Raw genomic sequence first — 8,446 nt, forward strand, 5'->3', positions numbered from 1 at the left:
TCATAGTGCCAGATAATTCAGTGAAATAATACCTGGGATGCAAATAGAATCTAGTACATTGATAATTATGCCCTGCCAATGGAGAGAGCCCCAAATCTGGTTGGGAATTCCTAGTTGTCAATTAGCATCCCTTATATGTCATAAAGACCTTTTTTTGGTGAGGGGAGACCTTGGAGTGGTGATCCTTCAGATCACTGTAGGCAGATAAATGGCTGCTCTTTTATGCTTGCAATTCAGCACATTAACTTTGAGGAGCCAGGTACTTCTTTATCACATCCCATTGTACCAAGAATTTATGATACTATATCTCAGTAGGCTTTACTCCTACAAATTTATATCTATGTAAATTTTAAATGAGAACAGTTTCTAAAGACCCTTCCCTGTGTTGAGAGTTATGTATATTTCTAATAAGTATTAAAGAGAAGCTGTTTCTCCTGTCAAAATGATACTGAAAGATTCACATTTGTTACACTTGAACAACTTGGACTCCAGGTGGTTAATAGTATATTCCCTTTCCCTGGATTTTTAAAAGCTCATCTTGGCATAGGTGAGTCTATCCAGATCTTTAAAGTTGCTAGTCTGCCCTGAGATAATGAGGGCACATCATCAAATGTTTCCAAAATGTCCTGAGATAAGAATAGGGCAGTGGGAAAGTCAGGGAAAGGTGAGAAGCACAGTAGAGATTATTTATATAAGAAAGAAAAGAACATTAATGTTGTAGCAAGGATCCAGTGCGTTGTCATAATCCCATGAGGATTTTTGGATGACAACAGTCTCCTCAAATCAGTCACCATGTTGGGTAATGACTTCGTTCTTGCTGATCTCGTCTACGTGTCATTGTAAATATTTGTGTGCCCATGTTCCATTTTGGCTACTGGATGGCCAAGTCATGTAAGAAGATTTAACTCAAGTATTTATTTTTTAATTGTGTTATTCAGATTTCTTTCAGGCTTGTGAATTGCACCCATTGTCTGAGTTTAATCACCTGATCCTCACATCTATCCTCCTCCTGTGAAGCACATTCCATTGCTAAAAGAAAAAGAAATATAAAATTGCTTCTTGTCATCTGTATAACTGTTTTGATAGTTTGAGATGTTTGTCTACAAAGGATATTTCTCAGTTCAAAGATCATGTAAATAATTATATTCCTTTGCTCAATGGGTTGTTTATTTCTACTGAGGCTGCCAGTTCTCAGAGAGATTCTCAGAGAGAATCTAGAAAATCACTTTTAAATAACACATACAGGGATTACAACTATGTAAAAATAAATGTGCATATGGACAAAGACTGGGAACACAGATAATTGAAATTAGTTGTGTTAGGGTGGTGGGATTATGTGATTTATTTTTCTTTTTACGATATTGTTATAATATTGCTTTATAATAGGTAAACATCAGAAAGGGGACTATAGAAAAGATGCTAGAAGCAGATGCCTTCTGGCCAGAGCCCAGAGCATGCAGGGCACAGATATATGCTAGTTACAATTATTCTATAGGCTTTATATTTGCCTGGGTGCTGTGATTGGCACATGCTCGGGTATGGCACGTACTTTCTTAGGGGACTATTACCTATAAGTTAAAACTAGGGAGATGTCGCTGTTAGAACTCCAAACACATCATTCTGCTTTTAAACTAGCTGCCCTCTGCTTTGGTATAGCATCAACATTTGTTTTGGTTGATTTAGATTGGATAGGTGACGTTTGATTAGCCCCCTTGATAATGCCTGTTTCAGGTATCACCTTTCTAGATCATTTTAGCAGTTTTAGGTTGAATTTTGGAATAGAAGATAAAATCTCCAACTTCCACCATCTCCTTCTCTGACAGGATATTATATCATTCAGGTAGGATTCTTCTTTTAATGACCAGTAGGCGAGTCCCATTGACTTCAGTAAGTTATTATGATTTGCAATTCAAAGTTAACTATGAATACATTAAGACAAATTTTTAGAACTTTCTTTGTCTATTGGCATTCAGTCACAGTCCTGTTAGCTTTGGCTTGAGGTAGCCTCTATGTATTTTCTGTATTGCCTGACTATACATTGTATGCAGTAATTGTCATTGTTAAGGAGAAAAGGGAGACTATCCACCAAAAGAGGAATTTCCTTTTAATTCGCCAAAGAAATTTTAGGTGAGGACTTTTATAATGAGGTAGTGGCCTCAGATGTTACTCAATTTCACTAAGTGCAGACCTTGTACTTAGAGAACCCACAGGCTTTTCATTGACCATTCTCAGCCTAAAGATACTTATGGGAGTCTTAACCCTGCCATCCCCAGTAGAACCTCATGGTCCATTTCAGAGCTACTAGCAGTTAATATTCAGTTAAATAAAGGCATGGCCAGTGCTGCAAGCTTCTCCCAGTCTCTGAGCTAGAGGACTGAATTTCAGCATTTGTGAATTGACAGTCTAACTAGGCCTGGGATTTTGAGCGAACTTAACACACAATTCTGAATACATATTTGCATGTGGATTGAGAAGGAAATAAATGGGACCTTGGAAATAATGGAAATATTTTTCCTAAGAAAGTAATTTTTTCTTAAGAGGTTTGTTTCTGATACAATCTTTTTGTTGGTTAGCTTTAATTTTTTCACTCCTTTTCTGATCCCGTACTCCTTTAGTAATGAAATGAATATAACCCAACTCCTCATGCACTGAGAATGTAATGTCTGTTTAATATTAAACAATATCTAACTGCATCTGCAAATGCAGGAACTGAGATATCATCTCCATGAGCACACTTCTGTGTACAAGTATACTATAATACAAAAAATAGCATTTACTGCCATGTAATATAGTCAAACTTGCAAGATAAACTTATAGAAGAAGCTGGTTAGTGCCATCAGAGTCTACTTTGGAAACTGCCATCAAGTAAATGCTATCCCATAATACCAACAGTAAGGCAGGTGCCATGTTCACCTGATTTAGTACCTAAGAGGAAATCAACAGCAATTATAGAGAATCAGTCAGATGTAGTGGAAGGAATATTAGCCCAGGAGTAAGGAGATCTAATATAGGCTCTATTACTAATTTACTGTGTGACCTTGGGCAAGTCACTTAACCTTTTTGTGGCTGTTTCCTCATCTGTAAAATAAAAGTATTGGACTAGATGATCTCCAAGGTCTTTCCAAAAGCTCTAACATTGTGATATTATAAGTTGCCTTTGCAAATTCAACCTGTTAAAGTAATGGCAAATATCACATGCTTAAGCCTGGGTCTCTTATGTTTCAGTTAAACAATAACACTATATAAGATGATTTTAAAAAACTCAAGTAAACGAGGTTAATAATACTAGGGAATGTTGATAAAACTTGTGGTGGCCTTCCAATCCCTTCACAGTTTTGTTTTTGTTTTAAAGTTCTTTTCTGTTGAGCATTCCCAGTTTTCATTTTCCATATACTCTGTATGTAAAGTCTGGTTTTCATTAAGCTGTAGCCAGTATTTGCTACTAGAATAGAAATACACTGTCACACTTGCTAGAATAGAACTATACTTGAGCCTCTTCTTTCCTATGAAGCTGTGCTGGGTTTTATAGACTTTACTTCATAAATGGTACAAAATGGTAGAACCCATGTATTTTAATGGTTGGGACTACTAAGAGTGGACCTAAGCACTTGAAGGTTACAGAGAGTGAAATTAGAAAAAAGTAATTACATGCTGTTAGTATTAAGGAATGTTGACAAATCCACTTGTTGGGAAATAAAATAGCATTTCTGATGACAATTCCCACAGTAATTGGCCAGTTATATGAGCATGCTGCTGGAAAGAGGGTAAACTGGAAGTTAGTTAGTGGATGGTCCCAATGCCCTGCCTACAGCAGAGTGCCAACCAGCCCTGAGTGTGAAATTCAAGTTCAGTGTGTGTGCTGTGTGTGGTGTGCTTTATGGACCGCATATATTATATTCATTAGTGATAAGACCTTTCACAGAATACTATAACCATTAGTGGGTTGAGTTTTAAATCTCAGTACATTAGCAAGAAGGAGCCAGATCACAGGGTACTGATGTCTACTGGGATTATACTCATAATATCCAGACAAAGCAAGTTATGGAGGATCTACACATTTTCATTGTTTATCAGAATTGTATCTCATTTGGCTGTGCATTACTTTTGTTAAAATGTGCTATGTGTAAACTCATGTGTAGTGAAATTCTTCTGTAACTTTGGATTAAAGGTATTTATGATCTTTTTGTTTGTCTGATTTTTAAGTAAGTTATTTCTTTTGTGGAACTGCTGATGGTATGGTTCCATCCTTCTGACCTCAGCATTTGATCTTTTTATGGACTTTTGTTTCCAATATTGTTATTTTCAATTGTGGTTGAAGCAATAGAAAATTGAAATATGGATCGTGCATGACTGTGTCTTGAGTGTAAAAATATTGCAGTTTGAAACTTGGACCTAAAGTATTGCAAATAAAAATGATAAATATAAATGAGCTGGTACTTCTCTCTTCTGTTACCTTTCCTCCTACTCCCTTGATATTAGCTATTTTACATACTTCACAGGTTGGAGTGCAGCACTCCCAGGTATTGCAGCAGGAAAATACCCAGCCTTGTGAGCAATATGAGAAATGTCTTGCAAATCCTGCCACTAAATAACTCAGACTCAGAGTTTCTCTCTGTTTTTTTTTCATGGGATTACTCAGAAAGGCAAATGTATATACTCAATGCAGGGCAAAAGCCTGACAGATCCAAGAGGTAGATAAAGGACAACTGCCAAAGGAAATCATATGTAAAAATATTTTTGTTCATTTTTCGGCTTGGAAAATTCTGAATGTGTAAAGCCATCTGCATGTTTAGTTTTCATCTTATATCTGGTATCAAGGTCCACAAGTCACAGGAAATATTCCAAACATTCATTCATTCATTCTTTTATTCAAAAAGCATATCTTGAGTTCTTGCTATATGTCAGGCACTGTCGACATTTCTGATAAGAATAACTTCTCTTTTAAAAAACCACCCTCAAATGTGACTAGATGACAGTAAAATTCATTCAAAGCTACTAGATGCACCTATTGGAGTCAGGTTTGTCAGAAACTGAGTCCTCAAAACTCAAGACAAAAACACCAGAAATTTAGCAAACTGGAGATTGGTTCCACCAAAATTACTTGCACAGTGGGTATAGTGCTCCTTCCGGAATATGTGTATATAATTTGACACCTTAGTGTAAGTGGATACACAGTGGTACTATATTCCCTGTAGATGAATTATATATCTTACCAACTGCTATTTGGTTGTTTCCTAAGTTCACTGCATTTACATGCAAGCTTTATTTCTGTCACTGGATCTGTCCATGTGAAAGACAGAAGAGGCATTTTCTGTAAATATGAAGAGGCAAGTGAATGAGAATCCCAGTAGTTAACCTTTAGTCAAGTTATCTACTGCCCATGTGCACAAAGTACTGAGTTGCCATTCCTACGATTAGCCTCATATCCTTCCATCCTTGATTGGAAGGTTTCCTCTAACTATTTTTTATCTCTATTAAGTGAAGTAGAAATAGTTTTTATGTGTTATCAAATTACCAATATCTTACATCAAAATAAAATTTAAAAGGTATTTCCCTTTGTCACAACAACTTAAAGGAACAGAGTCCCAGACAATGAAAAATATATTACTCCACAGCTCAGCCCTACTGCTCAATTGCTGGAACTCTAGCCTCATCGAAGTTCCTCACTCGCTGAAGTGGGAAACAGGTAATCTCTGAAGTGCCTCACAAATTGTAGTTGTCCTCCACATTCCACGGGGCCTGGCCCCCCAGACACTTGGGTGGTATCTAGTGGCTTCCCATATATCTCTATCGAGCACCACTGCTGCCACTGCTTTCCAATAATCCTGTACCAATTCCACAGTTCTCTTGCTACTATGCTTGCCTATGTTTGCAATATCAACACCAGTCCCTGTTTTTAGTAGTCTCTGAGTAGCGCGCTGGGGTGACACATCCACGCACAATTTTATAGCCAATAACTTTTTGTTTTCTTTTTCATACTTGACAGTGAAAACTCTTCCCATTCTGCTAAATCTTTGGACCTGTTTTGGTAGTTCTTTTTCCATTTTCTAGCACCTCAGTGAATTAGGGAGCAAGTTTAGTCTTTGTTTCCCACCTCTACCTTCCTGGCCTTGTCCTGTGCTTATCCTAGGCCTTGTCAGGGCCATCACTTCCAATGGAAAGTAATCTTAAGCTTAGGCTATAGCCATTCCTTCATAAATTTTCCATGTTCTCCCAAGCATCCCCACTTGTAGAAAAAAGGAAATTGGTAGTTTGGCTCCATTCTACATCTACTTTAACATTTTAACCAGAATATCCTAGTACTGTTTCCTAGGGATATACATTCTAACAAAGTTATAAGCAACAGACTATGCTGCCATTGGGGAAAAATGGATAAAGGGTGTACAGGATCTCTCTGTATTAGTTCTTATAACCTGCATGTGGATCTGCAATTATCTCAATAAAATGTTCAATAAGAAGAGGAATAGACTGCAAGATACCTCCCCCATGACATTTCAGAAGTCATGACAAGGAGATAGAATGAAGGTTGGATAATATTCCCTAACACACTTCCATCACCAACGACCAATTACCTTGCTATCAAGAAGTTTCTCCCTAATGTAATTCCACCTGACACTAATTTCACCCACCTGAGGTAGTAGGACTTCTCACTTCCTCTTCAGACACTTCTGAGGCCTCACTGGGGAAGCTGGGAACTCAAATATAATTGCTTAGGAGTTCTTCCCTGTGGACATGAAAGGACTGGCTCCTCAGCCTATGGTATCATACGAGAATAGAATTTATGATGAGAGAGAGTGAAGTCAGAAACATGGCAGAGTGAGAGATGTTCCCAGATTTCTCCCCTTGAAACAACAATAAGCTGAACATTTAAAACTCAACAAAAAAAAAAACACCCAAACTGCACACTAGCATGTCTGAGTATGGGATCTGTGCATAAGAGCTACCACAGGTCAGAACCCTGGGTATCGGGCAGTGAACTGGGAGAAACAAAGAAGCTATCTCTTACAGTCAGAGCTCCCTTTAAGAGAAAGGTAGGGAGAATATGAGGCGAGTTCTCTGAACAGCCCTGCCTGGGAAAGCTGTGAGCTCCACGCTTCTGGTTGCAGTGCCCAGTCACAGAGCAGAAAGCAGAGAAGTGGAAAGGCAGAGAAACACTGCTTGATTTTTACCAGCCACAGTTGCAAAACGTGAGGCTGAGCCACAGCCCCCTTCACAAAACCCAGAGGTCCCCTCCCCCAACGAAGCCCCAGGGGAATTTGAGCAAAACCTACCAAAACTGTCGCTGATACTGAATGGGCCTGAGATTGAGGGTAGCAAGCATGGTTAAACATCTATAAGAAAAAAAATCATTAAATTTTGATATAAAGCAAGGATCCAAGAGGCTTAGACACCACCTACTAGAAACCAAAAGAAAACATCTTCTTTGCAATAGGCTAGAGAGAGTTTTATATAATAAATCTTCCTTCTGGAAAAAAAAAAGCCCAATACACTTCTATTAAAGCCCAGGTGGAGAAATAGTCCATTAAACTCCATGAACAACCAAGGTGACAAGGCATCTCAGAAAGAAAGAGAAAACTCTCCAGAAAATAAGCTTATAGACATAGAAATATGTGACAGAAAATTCAGGATGGTACTTCTGAAAAAAATCGATGAAATCCAAAACAAATCATATCAACAATTTCAAGAACTGATAAAACAACTAGATGAGGAGAATGAGTTTTTTAGCAAGGAGACTGAAACCCTCAAAAAGAACCAAATAGAACTTCTGGAAATAAAGAACACACTGAAAGAGGAGAAATATGAAATAACAAGCTTGGGAAATAGAGTCAACCAAATGGAGGAAAGGATCAGTGATATCGAAGACAGACATCTGGAAATACAACAGAAGGAAGAAGAGAGAAACCAAAGAATGAAAAATAATGAAAGAGAAATACAAGAACTAGCTGACAGCATCAGGAGAGGAAACATATGAATAATGGGCATTCTCGAAGGGGAGGAAAAGGAGCAGGGATTAGAAAGCATCTTGAGACAAATAGTTGACAAGAATTTCCAAAATCTAAGGAATGAGCTGGAGTTTGGAATTCAAGAAGTCAACAGAACACCCAATTGTATCAACCCAAAAAGGCCTTCATCGAGACATATTGTATTAAAATTATCAAAAATCAACAACAAAGACAGAACTCTCAGGGCAGCCAGGGAAAAGAAGACGGCAACCTATAAAAGAAAATCCATTAGATTATCGTCTAACTTCTCAGCACAATCTTTATAAGCCAGAAAGGAGTGGAATCAAATATTCAAACTATTAAATGAAAGGAACTGCCAGCCAACAATAACGTATCCAGCTAAGCTCTCCTTTAGATATGAAGGAGAAATAAAGACCTTTCCAGACATACAAAAATTGAGGGAATTCTCCACTACGAGGCCTGCATTGCAGGAAACACTGAAA

Source organism: Pteropus medius, unplaced genomic scaffold (assembly GCF_902729225.1).
Source record: "Pteropus medius unplaced genomic scaffold, Ma_sr-lr_union100, whole genome shotgun sequence".
Lineage (NCBI taxonomy): Eukaryota > Metazoa > Chordata > Mammalia > Chiroptera > Pteropodidae > Pteropus > Pteropus medius.